Source organism: Schistocerca nitens, chromosome 9 (assembly GCF_023898315.1).
Source record: "Schistocerca nitens isolate TAMUIC-IGC-003100 chromosome 9, iqSchNite1.1, whole genome shotgun sequence".
Classification (NCBI taxonomy): domain Eukaryota; kingdom Metazoa; phylum Arthropoda; class Insecta; order Orthoptera; family Acrididae; genus Schistocerca; species Schistocerca nitens.
This window is the reverse complement of record NC_064622.1, coordinates 30,762,250-30,789,895: the sequence shown is the minus strand read 5'-3', so window position 1 is coordinate 30,789,895 and position 27,646 is coordinate 30,762,250.

Below are 27,646 nucleotides of genomic sequence, written 5' to 3'. Positions count from 1 at the left end.
CCATCCGTCGGTGATGCTGGAATTCAATATGATTTTGGCCCTCCATTAGCCTTGATAACTGCTTCCACTCTCTCAGGTAAACGTCAGACAGGAGCTGGAAGGTTTCTTGGGAAATCCTTCACGGAGTGCTGCACCGAGGAGAGGTATCGATGTCGGTAGGTGAAGCCTGGCACCAAGTCTGCGTTCCAAAACATCACATAGATTTTCTATAGGATTCAGGTCAGGACTCTGAGCAAGCTTGTCCTTTTTCCACTCCGCCACAGGTCGTGCATTATGAACAGGTGCTCGATCGTGTTGAAAGATGCAATCGCCATCCCCGAATTGCTCTTCAATAGTGGGAAGCAAGAAGATGCTTAAAACATGTGATAGTGTCACACAATACAACAAGCGGTGCAAGCCCCCTCCATGGAAAACATGACTACACCATAACATCACCGCCTCCGAACTTTACTGTTGGCACTGAACATGCTGGCAGATAACGTTCACCGGGAATTCGGCACATCCACACCCAGCCACCCGATCGTCACAGTTATTCCCGGGATTCGTCACTCCGCACAACGTTTTTCCAATGGTCAGTTGTCCAATGTTTACGCTCCTTACACCAAGCGAGGCATTGTCATTTACTGGAGTGGTGTGTGTCTTATGAGCAGCCGCTCGACCATTAAATCAAATTTTTCTCACCTCCCGCCAAACTGTCATAGTACCTTCAGTGGATCCTGAGGCAGTTTGGAATTCCTGTATGATGGTCTCGATACATGTCTGCTTATTGCACATTACGACCATCTTCAAATGTCGGCGGTCTCTGTCAGTAAATAGACGGGGTCGGCCTGCGCGCTTTTGTGCTGTACGTGTCCCTTCACGTTTCCACTTCACTGTCACATCGTAACAGTTGACCTAGGGATGTTTATGTGGAAATATCGGGTACAGACGTATGATACAAGTGACACCCAATCACCAGGCCACGTTCAAAGTCCGTGAGTTCCGCGGAGCGCCCCATTTTGGTCTGTCACAATGTCTAATGACTACTGAAGTCGCTGATATGGAGTACCTGACAGCAGGTGACAGCACAATGCACCTAACTGAAAAACGCATGTTTTCGGGGTGTCAGGATACTTTTGAACACATAGTGTGTCTGTTGTGTATGTTATTGAAACAATTTTGCTGCTGTTACAGTTCTTAAACTTAGAGGATTCGGAGAATGCATGTAGTTGCTCAGCTTTTGTAGAGTGTTATGGATTGACCAACGTTTCCTGTTACCCTAACAGGTCAACAGGACGGACTGGATGTGATGTTAACAGGTAATGGCTCCCCCGCCTCTGAAGCACGCGTGGTGTGCCTGTCACCGTAATGTGTTTCTTACCCTCCACGCTCAAATCAGGGGCAATGTAACTCACAGTAAATTTCCGATCGCCGCGTATGGATTAGCAAATGGGATTAGTCGTCCGTTCGCCACAATTGTTGGGCTCATATGCGGCGGTTTACTCGTAAGGTAACGTTGTATCTGCGGTACTGAAGATCCACCAAGACTGTTCTCGTCGCAAACGCGAATTCTTGGAGATCTGCTAGGTCCGGGACGTCATGTACATGGCACAGGTTCAGGAAGGCCGAAACGTCCCTTGACCTTTGGCCTGTAACTTTATTAGAGCGTGATACGTACAATGCAGGCAGCTATTGTAGGAAGATGACATAACCGTAAATATCTGAAATTGTTAACTACGTGATACAAAGCTTAATTCTTAAAGTCCTAGAGGTGTTTCATTTTCCCTCTGTAAATAAAGTTCCAACCACCTTCACTTCTGTACGGGGTGTGTACACAGATTGTTCCTAACCTTTAGGATCGGGGTTATATAGGCGGTGGATGATTGTAAACTCTGTAATTGCGGGACAGACTGTCGGAATTGAATGTTTCAAGCGTTATGATGAATGAGTAACGCGAGAAAGGCATACGTTTTGTGATCTGCTTACTTTCCATAAGAAACAACTGCCTTTCGCAGAGCCATTTGCGACAATGAGTCACGTAATTGCTATCGTTTTCTCGGCAACTTTTCTACTGCAGCGCCGCCAAGCGGCTCGCTCGTATAAACACATTGTTTACATGGAATGGAGAAGCACATTCAAAGTGCAAATGAGGTCGTATTTCGGACCTTATTGTCATGTCATAAATATTAAAAGGTGTTTTATAAAGGGGATGAAATAAAACGTATTTTTAGGGTTCCGTCCGTTAATTTGTAAAAACGGAAGGCTGATAGGATCGATTTCTGTCCGTCCGTCCATCTGTCTACGTGTTTGTCTCTCTCCCCGACTGTTAAGCAGCAGTTTTCTCAGGAACGGGTAGACGTAGGAAGTTCACATTTATGTCAAATATCAAGGTCCATTTTACCTTTAAGGTGTATGAATTTTGAGCTTCTAAGCCACTACAATCATTTTAGACGGCCATTTGTATTTCACATATTCATGCTCTACAATTCACTTATCAGAACCTGAAGGTGGTTCCCATTAACCCACATCAGGAAATTTTGTAAGAAGCGAAGTTCCACAGTAAAATTATATGAAAAATAATCCGATAATTGTTAATTTGTAATTACATAACATGAAAACATACTTTTTCTTAATTTTTTATCCGTCTGCCTGTTTGTCTGTCCGTCTGTATAGGCAATTTTTCTCTGGAATGGTTTGGCGTATCACGTTGAAATGTATTTCACATACGAAGCACTGTGGTCCCTTGGCGGTGTAAAAGCTTCTAACTCAATGAAGTTAAAAGATACGGCCATTTATATAACATATTCTCATACTCAAAAACTAGCTCATCAAAACCTGTAGGGTACTTCTTGAAGTCTCAGAATCATGAAATTTGGAAAGACGCAATGTTTCACAGTACACGTAAAGGGGCAGGCATTTAAGACCCTTTTCAAGCTGGAATAGAAGTTCAGATTTGCCATATACTGAAGTCGATAGTCTCTTGGCGGTGTAAAAAATTTAAGCTTCTAACTCAGTGCAATCAAAATATTCGGTCATTTATGTGACGTATATTAATAACCGCAATCATCAAAACCTATAGAGTCCTTTCATTATCCTAGAAACATCAAATTCGGCAAGCAGCAAGGATTCGCAGTACAAGTAATGTAATTTAATACTAGGCAACGTAAAATGTAAGACTGAAGACATGTTTCAGTATTTAAATAAAAAGCTTTTAATAAATCTTGTCTATCTACGTGTACGTCCGGGCCTGTCTAAGAAATTGCTGCAGAGACTTGGAATCACGGGACCAGTATCTTGTCAGTATCGAAATTGATAATAGGCAAAAATCATTGTGTTTTTCGATTCCCAGGTTGGATGAACTACCTATGTACATAATTATGTTTGTACAGAACCCTTGTTCGCGAGTCCTACTCAGTTTTTTTTACTTTTTAGGACATTGTGTGTCGATAATAACTTATAGATGGAAACCCACTCTCCGTCCTGAGAGCTAATTACAGTACTCTGTATTACCAGATTTGTATAAGATTTCAAAACTAGAAAATGCGTAAGGCAAGTTCAATGTGCCACTGATGTTTATTATTTAATTGAAAACGGAATGAGGGAAGTAAACTACGATTGATGATTGTCAAGGAAGGAAAATAAGCACATACAGCAACGGTAGCAGCAATTGAACAGTAATTGGGTTTTGCGCTAAATGTAATTGGGCATGTGCTAGCTGCACATTAAGATATGCACTAAAATAAGAAGTAAGAGTCACAGGGTGGACCTGTTGGAAAGATGAAAAGAATCTTGAAGGCACATATATATTTTGGCACTTGGTAAGCAGAACAGGTAAATATGATGCACACAGACGCAAAAACAAAGCCGACAGATCTACGACAGTAAATAGTGGCTAATAAAGAACGTCAAAATCGTACTTAGTTTTGAATATTTTAAAATGAGTCTGAAATCTGTAAAGAAACTCACACAACTTACTACAAATGAAGCATTGCATCACAAAGAAAATGTCAAACTCGCGGATTGCTCGTTATTAATTTCTTTTGAACTTACATACGTAAGGTCGCAGTTCATTCGTGTTAAACCATTTTCGATATTACGAACAGGACTCGGCTACTGTCAACCGTATATGCTATATTGTATTCAGCTTTTATTATTATATATTAACGTTGGTAGGATGTGCGATATTAGTTTAAATTTTCCTGTTCGTATTGGAAAAAAATCACCGCTCCGTTTAATTAGTGGGAAATATGCAAGTAACAGAATTAAAAATTGCAATTTCTCAGTTGATATCATTCCATTTTTCTGTCACTATAACCAGTTGTTTGGAGCGCCAGCATTGCTGCAGCTTCAAAACGTTGCATGTTCTTGCCATATAGAGTTCCTCATCTGTTTGTCGCAGACTTCGGCACAACCTTAAAAACGTGTACGGTGAAGATCTCAATGTTTACAGTTCATAGCTGGTCGTCGAATTTGAAGCATTTGTCTTTATAACAACTTGCCGACATTTATTTAATGAATTGGAGTCTCCTGAAGGTCGAGTGCATACACAGGCAAAAGTTTTCCAACTGGTATCATCCTTACTGGGACCATTATGTTACCGCGAGTAGAAACGTACAAGAGTAGATTCGTGGAATGCACACAAATTTGCTCGGAGCTCTCGACGTTCACACAGTATACCATTGGATGATATTGTTGAAATGTACGAGGGATTTATAATCAATCATCATCATCATCTTGGACAGTTTCCAGCCAATGGCTGGGTCTGTCGGGAACACAAGCCTCTCCATCGTGTTCTGTCTTTCCACCATTCCCCCTCTTCCACCTTCGTCCAGTTCTCTCCTCTTCTCGTCACACGTTCCTTCACTCCCTTCACCCATCTATCTCTTGGTCTTCCTCTGGGCCTCTTCCCCTCCAGTTGTAGATCAAACATCCTCTTTGGAATTCTTCCCTCATCCATTCTCTTCATGTGTCCATACCACTGCAGTCTTGATTTTTCTATCCTGTCCTGTACTGGTTCCTCCTTTAGTCTTTCCCTCACATACACATTTCGCAATCTGTCTCGTCTTGTTACACTCAACCTGCTCCTCTGGAACTTCATTTCACTTGCCTGTATTCTACTTTTGTCGCTTTTGTGCATTACCCATGTCTCACTTCCGTATGCCAATATGGGGACAAAGTAGGTTCGGTATATAATTCCCTTGGATTTCTGTGGCACCTCCTTGCTCCAAATAAGCCCCCTAATAATTTATAGTCAATAAAAACTTAAAAACTGATTTGGAAAGTACGAGTGGAACGGTACTTTTATCTCAGTCATAAAAACGTTTGGAAGGAGTGGGTTTAAGTTACTTTCAACGGAGAGCTCAATGCTGTCAATAGACATTCCATTTCCGAAATGTAGCGCTAAACTTTCCACAGTCTGTATTCTTCACGAAAGTGGACTCTTTCGGCAGAGATGGTATTCTTACTCCAGCAATAGCTATATTAGAAATGATGAAAACCCATCTCAAAGAACGAGCAACGACTCTTTAGCAACTTCTATAAAATCAATAACGAGCCCTTATTTGCCTGTAGTTGATTAATTACCTGACATTCGTGTACTGTCACAGTCGTTGGTGACTTCACTTACTCTTGAACCCAAGAAGACTTGATTTCAACACGGCGTACCACCATCCCATTTCGATTTTAATGTCAGCTAGCAACTGAGTAACATATTAATAAAGGAAATGAATCTCTTGTATGAGCCTGCGATCAATGTGTATGTTTTGTGAATAAGACAATGTAGAACACCAATGATTTTTTCTTTATTTATTCTTTATTTATTATTCTTTATTTATTATTATTTTTTTCTTTATTTATTATTTTCTTTATTTCGGCTGCTGATGCCAGCAGGATCTGCAGTTAAGATTAGAGGTACATAGAGATAGCATCCGTTTGCTATACTGCAAGGGTTAAAAGACGGAAAATTAAAAATTTTAAATAGTTTTAAAATCACTCTCTGAGCTCTTTAGTGAATATTTAAAAAAAAATTTAATTAACCTTTTTTCAACTAAGATTTTCGTGACTGTATTTTTAAACATGTTTTTGAACTTTTTAATTTTCCGTCTGCCTCACCTTGGTGTTGTTCCTCTAACCTTAACTGCAGATGTCTGGTGACAGCAACTGAAACTTAACATTAAACAAAGAAAATATTTAAATGCGATTTTGATGATTCTTTTTTCCACAAAATAAGTTGTGCAACAGTGTCGAAAACAGTGAATTTTGAGTCCAAATAACCCTGTGCATTCTTTTAGATACTGGTACTGCAAATATTTTATTCGCATAGTGACAGAAAAATAGGGACGAACACAAACCTCTATTTCACTGAAAAGGATAGTGGAACAGCTTACAGTAATTGATAAAAAACAGAAGCTGACAACGGAAGTATGCAGGGTCGTTCGAAACAGTCCGAAAAACTTGTAAGGGTACTGCAGAGTAGGATTTGCTGCAAAATAATGGTTAAGAAAAAAATTTGATACGTTACGGAGGTATAAAAAAGCTCATGTTTGGCGACACGGCCTCTGGAGGGCAGTTCGCTTTTTTGTGCGACAGAGTGAACTGGCTAGCTCCAGCGCACGCCGCAACATTCGGGCGCCGTACTTTCGAGTCAGAGAGAAATATACGAGAAAGGCTAAACACAGAGACTGTGATACTTGTTTGCTTCAAACAGCCTAGGACTCAGAATGCTCACACATCAGGATCTTAAAGTAACGACAGCGCTGAAAAACAAATCGGCGTCGAATTTTCTGCCAAGCTAAACCGCTTAGAGCTTTTTAACAAAAGGAACGGCATAATGTTAAAAATTATTTATGTACTGAGTACTACGTTTTACCGACTTCAGCCTGCTGGTAGTTTTCAATATTGGCTATATACTGCTAAACATGTCTTCAATGTCGATGAAACAGACGTGTTTTACAGCTTATTTATCAATTGGTATGAAGCGATTCACACTGAAAAGGCTATAAAACGACTTTTATTCGTCGTCTGGATTGCGTTCTTGTTTTCGATAACAGCTTCTAAGAGGCAATCAACTGTAATAGTTGGTAATCACCCTTCACAAGTCAGTATTAAATTATAAGAAAGCTCTTGACACCATCATGATCAAGGCTTTAAATGACACTTGAAACTTTACTATTGAAAGCAGTTGCTCCAAACATATTTACCTGGAATCAAAGCAAAAGAAAATTTCCCCATGAGTTTCTTGCGTGCCATACATACGTTACATATGATTGAACATCGTTTGTGTTTTGCACTGAAATACCCGATTCTTTGGCGCCTCAGAAAAAGACGGAGACTTAAAATGAGACGACATTTAATTCAATTTTTGGAGAAATTTCTCCTTAGTGCACTATCCTGAAGTACCATTGGATAGATTTCCTGCATTCGATGACGATGATTTGCGTACAGCACCGATTGTGACAAACACATAAATTATGGAGTTCGTTCGTATCCGAAAACGAGTACTAAATTAAAGTACTGTCAAACGTACAGTTCTGAGCCGCAGAACATCAAGAATTCGGAAAATCATGTATAACATGCTCAACTACGAAGACGCCCATTCCAATGGCGAAATAAATTAAACTGTGGACGATATTGGACATAACAAAAGCAAAACGAGGATAATGGAATGTACTCGAATTAAGTCGAGTGATGCTGAGGGAATTAGATTAGGAAATGAGACACTTAAAGTAGTAAAAGAGTTTTGCTATTTGTGGAGCAAAATAACTGATGATGGTCGAAGTAGAGAGGATATAAAATGTAGACTGGCATTGGCAAGGAAAGCGTTTCTGAAGAAGGGAAATTTGTTAACATCGACTATAGATTTAAGTGTCAGGATGTCGTTTCTGAAAGTATTTGTATAGAGTGTAGCCATGTATGGAAGTGAAACATGGACGATAAATAGTTTGGACAAGAAGAGAATAGAAGCTTTCGAAATGTGGTGCTACAGAAGAATGCTGAAGATTATATGGATAGCTCAGATAACTAATGAGTACGTATTGAATAGAATTGGGGAGAAGAGGAGTTTGTGGCACAACTTGACAAGAAGAAGGGACCGGTTGGTAGCAGATGTTCTGAGGCATCAAGGGATCACAAATTTAGCATTGGAGGGTAGCGTGGAGGGTAAAAATCGTAGATGGAGACCAAGAGATGAATACACTAAGCAGATTCAGAAGGATGTAAGTTGGAGTAAGTACTGGGAGATGAAGAAGCTTGCACATGAGAGGGTAGCATGGAGAGCTGCATCAAACCAGTCTCAGAACTGAAGACCCCAACAACAACAACGTGGACATTATCGGACATATCGCCGAAAATTTGTGCGAACAGTGTTTTGGGGAATCATACATTGCACGTAGACTTCAGTTGTACACAATTAACCTACAGGAATAATTATTATAGCGTAATAGTATTTCACGATAGCAGTATTCTGGTGTTAGTTTCTTCTCCATTAAGCCGAGAGTTTCGTGTTAACCCTTAGTAGTGTGTTCAGATCAGGATCCGATTTTTGTAATTCACATTTTTAATGGTAGGACAACTATGTATTAGGTTGTTGCATAAGTTCGTTGTGGTTTTGTTTCGTATCTTGGTATTGCTGTTGCTACGGTTTTATTTATGGATCGTGATTTTTTTACTTGTAGTTCACTGATGCTATTGGGGTTTACACGTTGTCATTTTATCATTCGGAGATAGTGAGTGGAGATGTGGGCGCTTTAAAATGGAGTGCCGAGTCGAGAAGGCACATTCCCGACATATTCTTCTGCTAGTTCAATGGCAGGAAGACAGCAACGGATAATGAAACTTTTGGGTCGTGTGTGAGTGTCATGCCATTGGGCAGACCAAGGCAAGGAAATGCTTTCCTCGTTTCAAAGAGGACTGTTTTGACATTAATGGCTCTCCGTGTCCAGGAAGATCATCGTGCTTCAATGAAGATCGTGTTAACGCATTAATCCACAATGATCCACACCAGGAAAGAAAGGGTTGAGCCCAAACAAAATAGCAACTCCACATACAAAGACTTGTGCGCATCCGCAAAAGTAAATTTTAAGCATCTGATGGAATAGCGACGGTCTCATATACTACCAATTGCTTCCCCGAGGTGTAACGATCACTGCCGATATTTATTGTCAGCAATTGAGACGCCATGAAGACGAAGTTCAAGAACAACGACTAGGAAGACTGCGTGAGAGATGCTACTCCATGATAACACCCACACGAATTCTAATTGAGAGAAAACACTATAAGAGAATTGGGTTGGGAAGTCTCGCACTTGCAGATTTGTCACTTTTTCCTCTCTCTACCGAACAACCTTCAAGATACTTCTTTTCTAAAAGAAAATGCGCTCTAACATGGCTCGACGTGTTCTTCACCTCAAAACCATGTAATTTATATAGCTGCGGAGTCGAAAAGTTTCCGCAGCGTTAACAGACTGTTGCAAAAACTGATGGAGAATATATTAATGCTGACTTAAGTCTCCATTCGGTGTATCTATTGTGTGGATTAAACTTATCGGAAAACGGTACGAATTTATGAACCCACCCAATGTATGAGAATATCGTAGAATCTGTGCTGTTTGTAATGTGCAACAAATTTGAGTTGTGCGGTTCATACAAAAGCGTAAAGGCCGACCTCGTCTGTTGACTGACAGGGACTGCCGACATTTGAAGAGGGTCGTAATGTGTAATAGGCAGACATCTATCGAGACGATCACACAGGAATTCCAAACTGCATAAAGATCCACTGCAAGTACTATCACAGTTAGGCGGGAGGTGAGAAAACTTGGATTTCATGGTCGAGCGACTACTCATAAGCCACACAGCACGCTTATAAACGCCAAACGACGCCTCGTTGGTTTAAGGAGTGTAAACATTGGACGACTGAACAGTGGAAAGACGTAGTGTGGAGTGACGAATCATGGGACACAATGTGGCGATCGGTTGCAGGGTGTGGGTATGGCGAATGCCCGGTGAACGACACCTTCCAGCGTGTGTAGTGCCAACAGTAAAATTCGGAGGCGGTGGTGTTATGGTGTGGTCGTGTTTCTCGTGGAGGGGGATTGCACCCCTTGTTGTTTTGCGTGACACTATCACAGCACAGGCCTACATTGATTACCTTCTTGCTTCCCACTGTTGAATAGCAATTCGGGGATGGCGATTGCATCTTTCAACACGATCGAGCACGTGTTCGTAATGCAAGGCCGGTTTTGGAGTGGTTACACGACAATATCATCCCTGTAATGGACCGCCCTGCACAGATTCCTGACCTGAATCCTGTAGAACACCTTTGGGATGTTTCCCAAGACCGACTTCGTGCCAGGCCTCACCGACCGACATCGATACCTCTCCTGAGTGCAGCACTACATGAAGAATGGGCTGCCATTCCCCAAGAAACCTTGGAGCACCTGACCCAACGTATGCCTGCGAGAGTGGAAGCTGTCATCAAAATTAAGGGTTGGCCAACAACGTTTTGAATTCCAGGATTACCAATATATGGCGCCACGAACTTGTAAGTCGTTTTCAGCCAGGTGTCCGGATACTTTTGATCACATAATGTACTTAAATTCTCATCTAAAGCTGTAAAATTTAGGCTCTTAAATATTTAGTCTTCTGTGTATTGCACCTCCGTATAATGGAATACAGGTATGACACGTCCACAAAATAATGCGTTTTAGATTTGAACTTACAAGGAGAGGCCGCCAATTGTGAAATTCAGATTCGATTCATACTGCGCATAATAAAAGCTCATGGCCAGAGGTGCAATGTGGTAAAGCACCAAGATGCACTTCTCAGCCGTTGTCGAGAAAATCGACAGTTAAAAGAAACCGTTGCGGTGAAATACTCTCTACGATTAATAATTTTCCACAGCGTCGTGGCGCAGCGGTAAGCGCTCGGGTTCGTAATCCGAAGGTCGCCGGATCGAATCTCGGGCCATGCACTTTTTTTTGTTAGTATTTGTTTTTTGTAATTCTAATTATATATATATATATATAAAATTCCCGGCAATCAGTTGCAACATTTATGCATATAATAAGTTGCTGAAAGTCGTTTGTCGTGGAAAAAGTGGCGACTTCGAACATGATTATGCTTTCTGCAAACAAAGTTGTGTTTCACAAATGTTATTAATTGTCTTATTGTCTTCATAATGTTTACCACGTATAGTTAACGGAAGACGTAGAAACGATACTCCGAAACGAATACGTATAGTGTAAGTCAAACGTTCGAATTAGAATAGAGACCCCACGATATATATATATATATATATATATATATATATATATATATATATATATATATATATATATAAAGCAAATACTAAAAAAAAAAGTTGCATGGCGTGAGATTCAATCGGGTGACCTTCGGATTACGAACCCGAGCGTTTACCCTTGCGCCACGACGCTGTGGAAAATTATTAACCATAGAGAGTATTTCACTGCAACGGTTTCTTTTAACTCTCGATTTTCTCGACAACGGCTGAGAAGTGCATCTTGGTGCTTTACCACATTACACCTCTGGCCATGAACTTTTATTATGCACAGTACGAATGGAATCTGAATTTAACAATTGGCGGGCTCCCCTTGTTGTCTAACAGAAAAAAACTGTGTTTAAGATGATGCTTTTGCCGGATTTGTAACCATATCTTCAAGACGAGTTGACAAAAATATTTAGTTGAAGTACTAGACCACTTTAGACTGTTAGCTATGTACAAACAATATTTTGTTACCTGCTTTGGTTGTACGACGCCAGAGCGCACTCGATAACACAGCAGTTGGCGGCAACAGCAAGAAGGCTGTACTGACCTGAAACAAAAAGATCGATCTCAGTTATGTCAGACGTACATGTCAGCCGCGTGTATTTTACTTTGAAAAGTATTAATTTTCTGTACTTATCATCTTAGTCCGTTTACTCTTTACATCAATGTGAAACGTCCCCTTTGAACAATTTATACAGGACTGTGCTTAACCTGACACACAATATTTTTAGCGCAACGCAATCTGACTTTCAAGATTCCCTACAAAAGAATGGCCCTGACTAACATTAAACTATACCTTTCACAAATCACTTACCTCACAAAAATCTTCGCTGCTCAAGCTACTGCAATACAGCGAGCGCCACTACTGCCAGCTAAATAAAAGATACAAACTATGGAATGCACTAACTACTGATAGGGATAGTTAGCAAATGAAAGATATTAATAGAGAACAAACAATGTATTTACCTTGATATCATCATATATGTAGCAGTTCATGACAAATTACAAAACTCCGCCATCTCTCTCCCCACATCCACCACTGCTGGCGGCTCACCTCCAACTGCCCAACGCTACACGCTGTTCACAGCCAGCTGCCTAGCACTACAATGGCGAGTATTACAACAATGCAAAGCAGCCACAGACTGCACACAGCACAGCCAGTGATTTTCATACAGAGGTGGCGTTACCAATAAAAAAACCTAAACAGCCTACTTACATAGCCCCCATGCTCCCCACAAAAAATTTTACAAATTGGTTTGGGCAGTGCCCAATACAGATTTGAAAAATTTTTTCATAATTACAATAACAAAGAAATCAAATGCACACACTTATTGATACAATGTTGGTCAAAAGCTAAAATTTTCTCACAGTCCATAAAGACAGTCCTGATCATTCATCACATTGCAGTGTTTTTCCCAAAGTCTGAGCAGTAAAAGAAAATGTACACGGAAGTAGTGGATTTCCATGCAGTCTTGAAGAAGTAGTGTTGTCCTTCCAACGGAAAGACAGTGCTGACTCTTGACATGCTGACAGGTAATGGGCCACAACAGAGCAAACCCACAGCGGAGTCAATCGAAGTTTTGAAGAATATCGTTTGGTAGGTCATCACAGAGCAGACCCACTGCAGTCCTGGTAGAGATTACGGTATTGGTGGGCCACCAGAGGTGCAGACCCACTGCAGTCTTTGTAGAAATAATGGTACTGATGGATCATCAAAGATGTAGACCCACTGTAGTCCTTGTAGAAATAATGGTATTGGTGGGTCATCAAAGATGCAGACCCACTGTAGTCCTTGTAGAGATGGCCAGCAGCCATCTGTTGTGACTATGCAGGTGCACAATCACCATTGAAGAGTCTTGCGGATAATATAGCAAGTCCATAACCACCACTTGTGCACTCACAAGGTTTTTTGGAATTGTCCTTAGAACCAGCAATGCTGTTATCCAGTCCTTGCTGAATTATTAACACACGTGCAAACACTAACAGTCCCTACTTCTCACATATTGTCCATATACTATGACCAACATAAACGTGTGCAGTGAAGTGGAACTTACAAGTTACATAATTTGATGAACTGGTGTCAATTACAATTTTATAACATGAGAATACAATAACAAAGGTACAAAATACATCATTAAAGAACATAATAATACAGATAACATTTGTAGTACAGGCTTTACAAAAGAATCGAACTAACATATACATCAGTATTACAGGAATTATGACGTAAGTAAATACATAAAAGATCAGAATAACTTCCGAAACATCAACTTCACCCATGAGCATTAAAACAAAACAGAATAAATAATGTCTAAACATCTTTACAAAGTAAATAATATATTATTAATGCCAATTGCATTTGAGGATAACAGTATTCCTCATCATAGTGAATGTAACTTAGTATTAGAAGAGAAAAAAGTTCTATGAAACAGTACACAGAGACAGGAAGAAAACAAATACACAAGGGTACACAAACACATAGGGGGATAACACAATGGAAAGGACAGGGTTCGTTTTCAGTGTAACTTTTGGTACTGCAGTATTTTGCGAACAAAACCTTTTTTGTTCTTGGAGATCTCCGTTCGTTCATCATTATTCCCAAACAAATCCTATCTGTACCTCTTTTCTGTATTCTAACCATATTTCTTTCAAAATAATTATTTCTCATTGTACAATACTCATTTTGGCCCAAATCTTTTTTATATACCTTGTCAATGCACTGCTTCCAATTCATCATAGTTAGTTTCTTATATAGTCTACCCCCTCTTAAGCTAACTTAAATCTACTGAGCTCAGATGCTAAACTAAGGGACGAGGCAATGCAGCAGAACAAATCAAGTAACACAAACATCAATGACAAAAATTTCAAGCTGGCAAAGCAAGCTACAGTAAATCTAAATTACCAAGCAATTCACATTACAACTAATATGAGGCAATGCGCAGCAAACAAGAAAAATAAATCTGGCTTAGCAGAGTAACACAAATTCAAATTCAACAACACTATGCCTGGCAAACAGCAGCAGAAAATGAAATACCTAAACATGACATAGCTCAAGCAGAAAAAATAGTACACTAAAGATAACAATGCAGACAAGGGAAATGTCTATTCACATCTTAATGTCTATGTAATTAAAGTGGTGCACCACAAGAAGTTATTCTACCAAAAAAAATTACCCAGTAGTTGAAAAGAAAATTCTGTATGCAATTCCTGTGAAGGGAAATATCTTTTTATGCTCCTTCGTTTTTTTGAATAGATCATAAAATTATTTACTGGATCTGTAGGCATAAAATATTTATATTAGTACATCTATTAAATTTTATTTTAACCAATGCTGCAGTGCAGCTAGAAACTAGATATTAAACAAAATGAGTTAATAAATACATAAAGCAAGCCATATGGCATTTCTCTCAACTAGCACGACAATAGCCGTGAAATGTTTCTCATCGTTTCATTAGGCATTTTAGTAAATATCATAAATTAAGAACTTTACAGTGTAATCATGTTTTCAAGTTTGCGCATGTTGTATTTACGAGAATGTCAATAGTGAGGATAATGGCCTCCCCTTTTTTTTCCTACCTGTGCCGCTGGAAGGCACACGCTAATGGCTTTATTTCTCGGGCGGCTGTCGCCCATCTGGGTGCCCACGACGCATTACGTGCAGGTGGTCACTTAACTTTCTTACCGAAATATTTACGACACCAGTTTCCGCTACAGTGACAGTCTAATATAAAAATTTCATAGGTCAAGAATTTGCGTTACAAATCTGTAGAAACAAAATCGTATGAATATAACAGTGTCCAAAAAAAATATTCGTCAGCATTGTGATACAGTCACACATTTACACATTTCATAACTTTGAAGTACGATTCTTGGTTTCCAACAACCTTTTCCACAAAGCAGAGTCCCTAATTCATTACTCCTTACCTTATTACACATATACATATTCGTCGACACTTCTTCAATATTTCCTCATAACAGACATGTAGCATAATCAAATTCCTCATATAGCATCAAATTGTTCATCATAAACATACCTCAACAGCATAATACACATCGTCGTCGTAAAAATAACATCATAATACCTCAGTCAACTCTCAAAATCGTTGCAGCTTCCTCCAATAATTTCAAAACCTAAAAAAATTCTCTGGTCATGTCAAAAGTGTCATCCGCCTCAAACGCACTTCAAAAATCATGATCCCATACCAAATACATCATTCAAAGTTCTCATAGTATCACAATGGTTCCAAAAAAATATGAACAGTTCACAAAGTACTGACAAAATGCAATTTCATACCTGTGAAGTTATCCAACTGTGTAATTGCGTAAACATGTGTCACTGATGTAGTAAAAAAAAAGTTTATCTCTCAGTTAAATGATCAGATAGCTGTGTAATTTTGTGTTAGAGAAATATGGTACCGATGTGTAAAGTTGTATAAGCAAATACCATATTAGCTAGGGCTCCTTGTGGTTGCCACACACATGGTACACAAAGTAAGCGTGTACCCCCTTGAGGATAAATGTAATTATACCCTCAGGTGTTACAGATTACAGCAATGGAATGAAATGTATCACGGAAAACTTTCTTTGCAATTCAAAAATCTTGAAAAATAAATGGCATACGTACAAAATTAATCTCTCAAATGCGTGTCCTGTAGCGCTAAATGTGCGTCTTGCTGTAAGATAATTCTGTGGAAGTGTCGTAGTTATCGTCCTCCGAAAGCTAAGTTCTGTAGAAGTCAATGTACTTACCTCATGATACACAAAAGTGAAATGCTTTGCGTGTAGATATCTTAGTTATTACGCTTATTGCTGTGATGAGGAAAGTACTGTGCTGTAAAGTATTGTTGTGCTACGGAAAAGGCAGTCTCATTGTAGCTATACCACAAAAGTTACTACTAAAACCTAAGTTACTACTAAAACCTGTTTTTACTTTCCAGAAGAATTCAGAAAAACTGTACAGATATAAAACAGATACAACGCAAAAACAACATTGTAAATTGTCACTCATTAGTAGCGTCGTGATAAAACCGTGTAGTTGTCACATAAACTAACCACTATGTCATCTGGTATCTCACTGAAAGTACTTTGAATCCATAATGTATTTTCAAGTAAACCAAAATGTTCCATTAAAATCTCATTAGCAGTACCAGTACATGTTCGAAGTATGTAAGCCTGATAGTCGTTACGTAATCATGTAACTAACAAGCAAGAATGTACAAATAACAACACTGTGTCGTCTGTTCACAATAACAATGCATTCGTAATTTCTGTTTAAAAATGTTCCCTAGGTTCTAGACTGGATATTTAACTTCAAACATTGTTGCATGTTAACAGTTTCTCAGTGTGAAAAAGCATGCTAGTAGCGTGAAGTGATAAATTTTATAGCAAAGACAAAGTTAAAAAGCAGATTATCTCTCAATAAACGGTTTTACATGTCAAATGTGGTGTAACCCTTTACTCTTCCTAGTGCACAGAGTTTCAACTTTAAAGCAATTATCATGTTGTATACATCGGTAAACAATGCTAAAATTTTTCTCAAGGTTAGCGTCTATGTTATTTTTCTCTGAGCCAGCCGGCGCACGCGGCTCCCTGCGGTGCGAGTCATTGTCTGTTCCCTTGTTGGCGCGCGTCGTTATTGGGATTAGGAGACCTAGCTTCTACAAATTCACGTTGTCGAAAGTACCCTGCTCTGTTTAAATCCCGCCAGTTTTGATGCAATTCAGGTCTGTCGTTACGAATATATCGTCCTACGTCATGTCGGTAGTTTACATAGTTTCTTGTTTGTTGGTCATGTGGTGGAGAATTTCTCCCTGAATCGTAACTGTGCGCCGAACTGTTGCGTCTGAAGTTATTCTGTCTCCCCCTTTTTTTTTTTTTTTAATGAACAGCTTATAGTCAAAATCATCATGTCGGCGAGTAGTATATCGGTCATTGTTACGTCATGTCGGCGGTTCCATCTCAAAATTCGGTGCACCTTGCCAATTTCTTTCATAATTTTCGAAGTGTCCTGTGTTATTATTTTGTGGTTGTTCCGTATTTCTATGTCCCTCTTCCTGTATTGGGGCGCGAGTGTCCTCTTAAATACGTAATTCTTGTATTACCAGTGTCAGCTGATCTTGTACTTCGCGGATTTCTCTTTTGTACTGTGTATTGAATTGATTTTGATTTTGTTTGAATTTTCTAATTTCTTCATACTCTTCAGTGTCAGTGAAGGCTACAGGTGTTGTGTCATTCAGATCATCTACCTTCGTAGATAGTGAACTGATCTGAAAGTTCGGCTACTTTATCCGATAGTGTACTTATTTCCTCAGTCTGTTTTTCTGAACCAAGTTTCAGAGTGTCCATTTGTGTTGACATCGAATCTACTGTGTCCTTCAAGTTTTCTTGAGTTTTTGCAAGTTGCGTAACCGAATTGGTAGATGCAACTGAGTCAGTTTTAGCCGACAAGGTCTCATGATTTTCATGAACAATGGTTTGCAGTTCTTTTATGGCTGCTTCGTGATTCTGTAATGCATTTTCATGCCGCGAAAAAATAGGTTGATAATGCTCACAAATTTGTGTTTTTACGTCATTACAGACTTTTTGACATTTCGATTCGATGTTATGTAACTCAGTAGTTAAATCTTCACGTGTTTGTTCAACCGTGGAGTCTAACTTTTGAAGATTTTGTTCCATTCTGTCTAACTTTTGTAGCTTTTGCTGTATTTGACTCTGATTTTGTTCCATTGTGTCTAACTGTTGCTGTATTTGTCTCTGATTTTGTTCCACTGTGTCTAATTTTTTAAGCTTTTGCTGTGTTTGTCTCTGATTTTGTTCCATTTGTTGCATTAATTGCAATAATAATGTATTAGTGTCCGGAATCTGTTTCTCTATGCTTTTTGGCAGCGCATTTGCACCGGCAACATTCACATTTTGACAAGCAGAAAATGTGTCTTGACTCATTTGAGAAAACGGTGAGGACCCAAAACCTAAGTCTACAGTATTTGCAATATTGTGTTCTGTCATTCCCGATTCCTGAGGCGAGCTGTTGCCGACCGATCGATCGATAATGCTTCCCTCTTCACTAATTGTTTCCCTGTCCACGCCATTGTTTGCCGCAAGCTCCATTTCCCTATGCACAATTACCAAATTACTAATTTGAACATCAGTTAATTCATTACTCGGTGGCGCTAACACACTGCTTTCGTTTTCACTGTCATTTCTCAGTTTACTTTGGAGCCTAGTATTAGGTTTTTCACACGCCATTATTGTCACAGTATTTCACACGACAACACAGAAAAACACAATTTGAAGAGCAAAAATAAGAGAACACATTAACATAACACTGAAAATAATATCTAGTTAATTGCAGCTGCGAAATACTTGGTGCAAATCTACATACATACCACAACTGTTTTACTGTACAACAATGAAAGACTGCAACTACAAAGGAGATTTTCTCTACAATTACGTGCTAGCAATAAACAAAAGCTACACTAATTACACAAACTACAAGAAAAAAAATCAGAAGATTCCAGTGAGGTATCCTGGCAGGGTCGCCATATGAAACGTCCCCTTTGAACAATTTATACTGGACTGTGCTTAACCTGACACACAATATTTTTAGCGCAACGCAATCTGACTTTCAAGATTCCCTACAAAAGAATGGCCCTGACTAACATTAAACTATACCTTTCACAAATCACTTACCTCACAAAAATCTTCGCTGCTCAAGCTACTGCAATACAGCGAGCGCCACTACTGCCAGCTAAATAAAAGATACAAACTATGGAAGGCACTAACTACTGATAGGGATAGTTAGCAAATGAAAGATATTAATATAGAATAAACAATGTATTTACCTTGATATCATCATATATATAGCAGTTCATGACAAATTACAAAACTCCGCCATCTCTCTCCCCACATCCACCACTGCTGGCGGCTCACCTCCAACTGCCCAACGCTACGCGCTGTTCACAGCCAGCTGCCTAGCACTACAATGGCGAGTATTACAACAATGCAAAGCAGCCACAGACTGCACACAGCACAGCCAGTGATTTTCATACAGAGGTGGCGTTACCAATAAAAAAACCTAAACAGCCTACTTACAAATGCATTAAACAAGGCGTGTATACGCTTCGAATCTCAGTTGCAGGTCGCTAAATTATATTGTTTTATTAGAGGATTCGTTATTTCAAGTCAAAATGGCTCTTAGCACTATGGGACTTAACATCTGAGGTCATCAGCCCCTAGAACTTAAAACTACTTAAACCTGACTAACGTAAGCACATCACACACATCCATGCTCGAGGCAGGATTCGAACCTGCGCCCGTAGCAGTCGCGCGGTTCCGGACGGAAGCACCTAGAACCGCTAGGCCACCGCGGCTGGCCGTAATTTCATTCCGCACAACTCAATGCAATTTGATATGAAATGCTGATATTCTCTCCACTACAGTTTCCAACGAAAAGAAGTGAAGATAGAAAAATATATTACCTATATTTCTCTTGATCAATTTCACATATATTTATTTAAAATTTAAAAAATAGTATTGAGTGAATTTGTTGCAGAGGTAAACTGATCATTCTGTTAGTAGCTGACACTTTTCATATCTTGATATTGGTTTTAAAAACAACTGTAAACAGTTATGAGTAACCGAATTCGCATTTCGGAGAACAGTGTTTCCAGTCCCAGTCAGAGATTCTCGTTTAAACGAGTGCTAGAATGATTCCTTCGAATTTTTCATGGCTGTTTTTCTCCTCCTTCCTTGCCCTGTTCGATCTTGTGTTACGTCCACAATTACCTAACCTCGGATTTTTGATCCAGTACTTCCGTCTTCACATCCTTCGGGTAAACAGTTCTTAACAGAGGTTACTTGTAAATATGAATGGCGGGAGTGTATCTAGGCGCTTTCGCAGCATAGTAATTCATTCGTCAAATTTCCTACATGCAACGGCATAAACTTTACCTCTTTTCCTCTGATGTTTTGAGGAATCTTGGAAAAAATATTGTCTAAATTTCCCGAGCAGTTGCGTTGCGCTTTCGTGTGGGCTATACCGACGAAATCGATCGACGTTAATTGTCATATTTACATGATGAACGGTAAGCATACTGAAAAAATGCTATTCGACTGGTCGCTGTAGTTTATTGAGATCCATTGTACTTTTCCAGAATTCAGAAAACAAATTTGCCTTCCTACCCCAATATTGATTTTACGTGATCCTCCCGTTTCAAATTAGTCCTACAATTACGAATAAATATTTAAAGAATATGGTGGGACATGCCCAAGATATTCATCACAATATTATCTATTCCTTTGTCTTGGGTGCAGGAGTTAACTTACCGTTAATCACATTCAAAGAGAGCTCTCATTCATTACCCGAAGTGAAAATTTTATGCAAGTTAAACGAAGCGATCAGACGACTGCTAAAGTGCTCCTTGAAATTGTACAAGGGTGCGCTCAAAAGCAATGCATCTGAGTGGTCCATGAGAAAACTCTTAAAACCTTTTAAATAAAACGAACTTTGCAACACACTGCATCTTTATTCTTTACTTCTACATATTTAACTTTCAACGCAGTCACCCCTGCGATGAACACAAGTCTCTCAACTAGAGGCCAGTTTTTTTCACACCGTTACTGTAGAATGGAATGGAACCAGGTGGGGACAGTATGGAGGCTGATGGATGACATGAACCCAAAGAGCAGGATTGCGGCAGATGTTGCAGCGCTCGAGTATAGTCATTGTCATGGTGACGGAGGGGGTGCTCCACTTGTGGACGAACTTTACAAATTAGGATCTCGATTATAGAACGCTGTTTCCCACGCACCGACATAGTTACATTACATCCTGTCACGTTTCACCCTACTCTTCAGAGACCTCTTGCGACAGAGAGCTGGAAACACGTAGGCATGAATAATGTAGACATAGAACGTTGATAACATTGGTTTTATTTGAAGAGTCTTCATAGTTTTCACATAAATAATTCGGAGGCATTTTACTCTTCAACGCGCTCTTGTATCTTAGTTACTAGTCGATTGGTACAGTGCTAATGCCTTTGGAATCCTGGAAAAATGAATTGAACCTGTTCAGCTGAATCTGTTGTTTGGAAGAAGTATAGCACGTTTAAAGAAAGCTGCGTTTCACACAAGTAAAATCGTTTGTGATTACTCGAGAAAAATGTGTTTACTCCAAGAATTTTATAATGTTTGATCTTGGAATGTGGCGTATGTTTCTGCAACAGACGAATGTCAACAGCTTTAGTCTGAACTTTTAGAATCTTTTACCCCTTTTTTACGCTCTTCTCCAATAGTGACAATGGATGATGTTGATGAGAGGGAGGTTTGATTTGCAATCAGTGTGCGAGTGTTTCTAAAATTTAGACATGATGGCCTAATCGAAGTGTATGACTTGAGCAGAAGGAGGTTGCCCCTTGTGGTCTTACGTACAGCAAGATTAATGCTGCTAAGCCACAAACACCTGTAGACACTTGAACAAAACACAGGCATTCCCGTCTTAATAAGGTGATCTGTCTTGATCTCAAAATATTTTATTAGTGGTAAACGGTTTCAGTTTTTGAAGATCGTCTTCAGACAATTAAGTGTCTGCTTTGGCGACCTGCAGGGATAGCAAGCAGAGCAAAACGTATGCCAGAAGGCACATTCTTCGACTGCAGTCGCATATCGCTAAAGGGGACACTTAACGGTCTGAAAATGATCTACAAAGTTTGGAATCCTTAAAATATGAATAAAATACACTCCTGGAAATGGAAAAAAGAACACATTGACACCGGTGTGTCAGACCCACCATACTTGCTCCGGACACTGCGAGAGGGCTGTACAAGCAATGATCACACGCACGGCACAGCGGACACACCAGGAACCGCGGTGTTGGCCGTCGAATGGCGCTAGCTGCGCAGCATTTGTGCACCGCCGCCGTCAGTGTCAGCCAGTTTGCCGTGGCTTACGGAGCTCCATCGCAGTCTTTAACACTGGTAGCATGCCGCGACAGCGTGGACGTGAACCGTATGTGCAGTTGACGGACTTTGAGCGAGGGCGTATAGTGGGCATGCGGGAGGCCGGGTGGACGTACCGCCGAATTGCTCAACACGTGGGGCGTGAGGTCTCCACAGTACATCGATGTTGTCGCCAGTGGTCGGCGGAAGGTGCACGTGCCCGTCGACCTGGGACCGGACCGCAGCGACGCACGGATGCACGCCAAGACCGTAGGATCCTACGCAGTGCCGTAGGGGACCGCACCGCCACTTCCCAGCAAATTAGGGACACTGTTGCTCCTGGGGTATCGGCGAGGACCATTCGCAACCGTCTCCATGAAGCTGGGCTACGGTCCCGCACACCGTTAGGCCGTCTACCGCTCACGCCCCAACATCGTGCAGCCCGCCTCCAGTGGTGTCGCGACAGGCGTGAATGGAGGGACGAATGGAGACGTGTCGTCTTCAGCGATGAGAGTCGCTTCTGCCTTGGTGCCAATGATGGTCGTATGCGTGTTTGGCGCCGTGCAGGTGAGCGCCACAATCAGGGCTGCATACGACCTAGGCACACAGGGCCAACACCCGGCATCATGGTGTGGGGAGCGTTCTCCTACACTGGCCGTACACCACTCGTGATCGTCGAGGGGACACTGAATAGTGCACGGTACATCCAAACCGTCATCGAACCCATCGTTGTACCATTCCTAGACCGGCAAGGGAACTTGCTGTTCCAACAGGACAATGCACGTCCGCATGTATCCCATGCCACCCAACGTGCTCTAGAAGGTGTAAGTCAACTATCCTGGCCAGCAAGATCTCCGGATCTGTCCCCCATTGAGCATGTTTGGGACTGGATGAAGCGTCGTCTCACGCGGTCTGCACGTCCAGCACGAACGCTGGTCCAACTGAGGCGCCAGGTGGAAATGGCATGGCAAGCCGTTCCACAGGACTACATCCAGCATCTCTACGATCGTCTCCATGGGAGAATAGCAGCCTGCATTGCTGCGAAAGGTGGATATACACTGTACTAGTGCCGACATTGTGCATGCTCTGTTGCCTGTGTCTATGTGCCTGTGGTTCTGTCAGTGTGATCATGTGATGTATCTGACCCCAGGAATGTGTCAATAAAGTTTCCCCTTCCTGGGACAATGAATTCACGGTGTTCTTATTTCAGTTTCCAGGAGTGTACACTGGATCAAGACTGACTCCTTTATTAACCATAAAGAAACGACTTTGACGTTGTAAGGCCGCTGTACTGACTCCGGAATGCGGAGAAACATATAAAACGATTCCCTGTGAAGACCACAGCCAGCACTCGGAACAACGGCAACAAGAAGAAAAAGAATGGGACAGATGTTCTCGGATTATAAGCCATCCGCCACAAGATCGGAAATTTTCATCATACACGAAGACTCAGAAATGATGTTAGGCAACGTCATTCGATCACTGGTTGCAATTGCGAATTTCGCTCGCCACGCCAGAGCTGATATGACAGAGAATTCAGTATCGTAGGGTACGAAGCGAAGGAAATGAGGAATAAAACTGTAAAGAAGCAACAGCTAAGAGATTCATGCAGCCAGTCAGTGTGAAATAAATCGATCATTCAGGCAAATATGCAGAAAAGTCAAGAAAGACTCATAGGATTTGTGGACCTGTAAAAAGCATTCGACAGTCCAAACAGGAGGCAAGACGTTCGAAATTATGCTGAAACTGCCTCTAGTGTTGAATCTAAGAGTCGTGAAAGCAAGGATGGAAATAACAGGAAGGTACAACAATGAGGTTAATCTCCAGGGAGAAAGGATATCGATGATAAGTATACTAAGGTGACAAAACTTACGGAATGCCTCCTAATATCCTGTCGGACTTCATTTTGGAGGGCGTATTACTCGACGTGGAATGCGCTCAACAAGACGTTGAAAGTCCCCTGCGGAAATACTGAGCCATGGTGATTGAATAATCATCCACAATTATGAAATCCTTACCGGTGCAGGATGTGCACTAACTGACCTCTCGACTTCGTCCCGTAAATATTCGATGAGATTTATGTGGGGCGATATGGGTGAACACACGAATCGCTCGAATTATCCAGAATTTTCTTAAGACTAATCGCGAACAGTTGTGGCCTGGTGACATGAGACACTTGTTCAGGAACATCAAAGCCATGAATGGCCGCAAATTGCCTCCAGATAGAGAAGATAACCATTTTCACTCAATGATTGGTTCAGCTGGACCAGATGTTACAGTCCATTCTATGCAAACACAGCCCCTACCACCACCTTTCACAATGCATTGTAGCCACGTTGGCTCCACAGCTTCGTGGAATCTGCGCCACACTCGAACCTTACCATCAGCTCTTACCAACTGAAGTCGGTAGTCACCTGATCAGGCAGCGTAGAGACGCTGCAGGCCACGTCGTGCTGTTAGCAAAGGCACTCGCCTCGGTCGTCTTCTGCCATGGCTCACTACCGCCACATTACGTAGCACTGTCATAGCGGATACATCTACATCTACATACATACTCTGCAATCCACCATACGGTGCGTGGCGGAGGGTACCTCGTACCACAACTAGCATCTTCTCTCCCTGTTCCCCTCCCAAACAGAACGAGGCAAAAAGACTGCCTACATGCCTCTATACTAGCCCTAATCTCTCTTATCTTATCTTTGTGGTCTTTTAGCGAAATGTAAGTTGGCGGCAGTAAAATTGTACTTCAGTCAGCCTCAAATGCTGGTTCTCTAAATTTCCTCAGTAGCGATTCACGAAAAGAACGCCTCCTTTCCTCCAGAGACTCCCACCCGAGTTCCTGAAGTATTTCCGTAACACTCGCGTGATGATCAAACCTACCAGTAACAAATCTAGCAACCCGCCTCTGAATTCCTTCTATGTCCTCCCTCAATCCTACCTGATAGGGATCCCAAACGCTCGAGCAGTACTCAAGAATAGGTCGTATTAGTGTTTTATAAGCAAAGAAGGGAAAGCAGAAAGGTGGAAGGAGTATATAGAGGGTCTATACAAGGGCGATGTACTTGAGGACAATTTTATGGAAATGGAAGAGGATGTAGATGAAGATGAAATGGGAGATATGATACTGCGTGAAGAGTTTGACAGAGCACTGAAAGATCTGAGTCGAAACAAGGCCCCCGGAGTAGACAACATTCCATTGGAACTACTGACGGCCTTGGGAGAGTCAGTCCTGACAAAACTCTACCATCTGGTGAGCAAGATGTATGAAACAGGCGAAATACCCTCAGACTTCAAGAAGAATATAATAATTCCAGTCCCAAAGAAAGCAGGTGTTGACAGATGTGAAAATTACCGAACTAGCAGTTTAATAAGTCACAGCTGAAAAATACTAACACGAATTCTTTACAGACGAATGGAAAAACTAGTAGAAGCCAACCTCGGGGAAGATCAGTTTGGATTCCGTAGAAACACTGGAACATGTGAGGCAATACTGACCTTACGACTTATCTTAGAAGGTAGATTAAGGAAAGGCAAACCTACGTTTCTAGCATTTGTAGACTTAGAGAAAGCTTTTGACAATGTTGACTGGAACACTCTCTTTCAAATTCTAAAGGTGGCAGGGGTAAAATACAGGGAGCGAAAGGCTATTTACAATTAGTACAGAAACCAGATGGCAGTTATAAGAGTCGAGGGTCATGAAAGGGAAGCAGTGGTTGGGAAGGGAGTAAGACAGGGTTGTAGCCTCTCCCAGATATTGTTCAATATGTATATTGAGCAAGCAGTAAAGGAAACAAAAGAAAAATTCGGAGTAGGTATTAAAGTCCATGGAGAAGAAATAAAAACGTCGAGGTTTGCCGATGACATTGTAATTCTGTCAGAGACAGAAATGGACTTGGAAGAGCAGTTGAACGGAATGGACAGTGTCTTGAAAGGAGGATATAAGATGAACATCAACAAAAGCAAAACAAGGATAATGGAATGTAGTCGAATTAAGTCGGGTGATGCTGAGGGAATTAGATTAGGAAATGAGACTCTTAAAGTAGTAAAGCAGATTTGCTATTTGGGGAGCAAAATAACTGATGATGGTCGAAGTAGAGAGGATATAAAATGTAGACTGGCAATGGCAAGAAAAGCGTTTCTGAAGAAGAGAAATTTGTTAACATCGAGTATAGATTTAAGTGTCAGGAAGTCATTTCTGAAAGTATTTGTATGGAGTGTAGCCATGTATGGAAGTGAAACATGGACGATAAATAGTTTGGACAAGAAGAGAATAGAAGCTTTCGAAATGTGGTGCTACAGAAGAATGCTGAAGATTAGATGGGTAGATCACATAACTAATGAGGAAGTATTGAATAGGATTGGGGAGAAGAGAAGTTTGTGGCACAACTTGACCAGAAGAAGGGATCGGTTGGTAGGACATGTTCTGAGGCATCAAGGGATCACCAATTTAGTATTGGAGGGCAGCGTGGAGGGTAAAAATCGTAGAGGGAGACCAAGAGATGAATACACTAAGCAGATTCAGAAGGATGTAGGTTGCAGTAGGTACTGGGAGATGAAAAAGCTTGCACAGGATAGAGTAGCATGGAGAGCTGCATCAAACCAGTCTCAGGACTGAAGACCACAACAACAACAACAACAAACGATCTCCTTTACAGATGAACCACATCTTCCCAAAATTCTACCAATGAACCGAAGACAACTATCCGCCTTCCCCACAACTGCCATTACATGCTTGTCCCACTTCATATCGCTCTGCAATCTTACGCCCAAATATTTAATCGACGTGACGGTGTCAAGCGCTACACTACAAATGGAGTATTCACACATTACGGGATTCTTTTTCCTATTCATCTGCATTAATTTACATTTATCTATATTTAGAGTTAGCTGCCATTCTTTACACCAATCACAAATCCTGTCCAAGTCATCTTGTATCCTCCTACAGTCACTCAACGACGACACCTTCCTGTACACCACAGCATCATCAGCAAACAGCCGCAAATTGCTATACACCCTATCCAAATGATCATTTATGTAGATAGAAAACAACAGCGGACCTACCACACTTCCCTGGGGCACTCCAGATGATTCCCTCACCTCCGATGAACACTCACTATCGAGGACAACGTACTGGGTTCTGTTACTAAGAAGTCTTCGAGCCACTCACGTACTTGGGAACCAATCCCATATGCTCGTACCTTAGTTGGGAGACTGCAGTGGGGCACCGAGTCAAACGCTTTCCGGAACTCAAGGAATATGGCATCCGTCTGATACCCTTCATCCACGGTTCGCAAGATATCATGTGAAAAATGGGCGAGTTGCGTTTCGCAGGAGCGATGCTTTCTAAAGTCTTACTGATGCATGGCCAGCAACTTCTCTGTCTCGAGGAAATTCATTATATTCGAACTGAGAATATGTTCGACAATCCTGCAACAAACCGATGTTAAGGATAC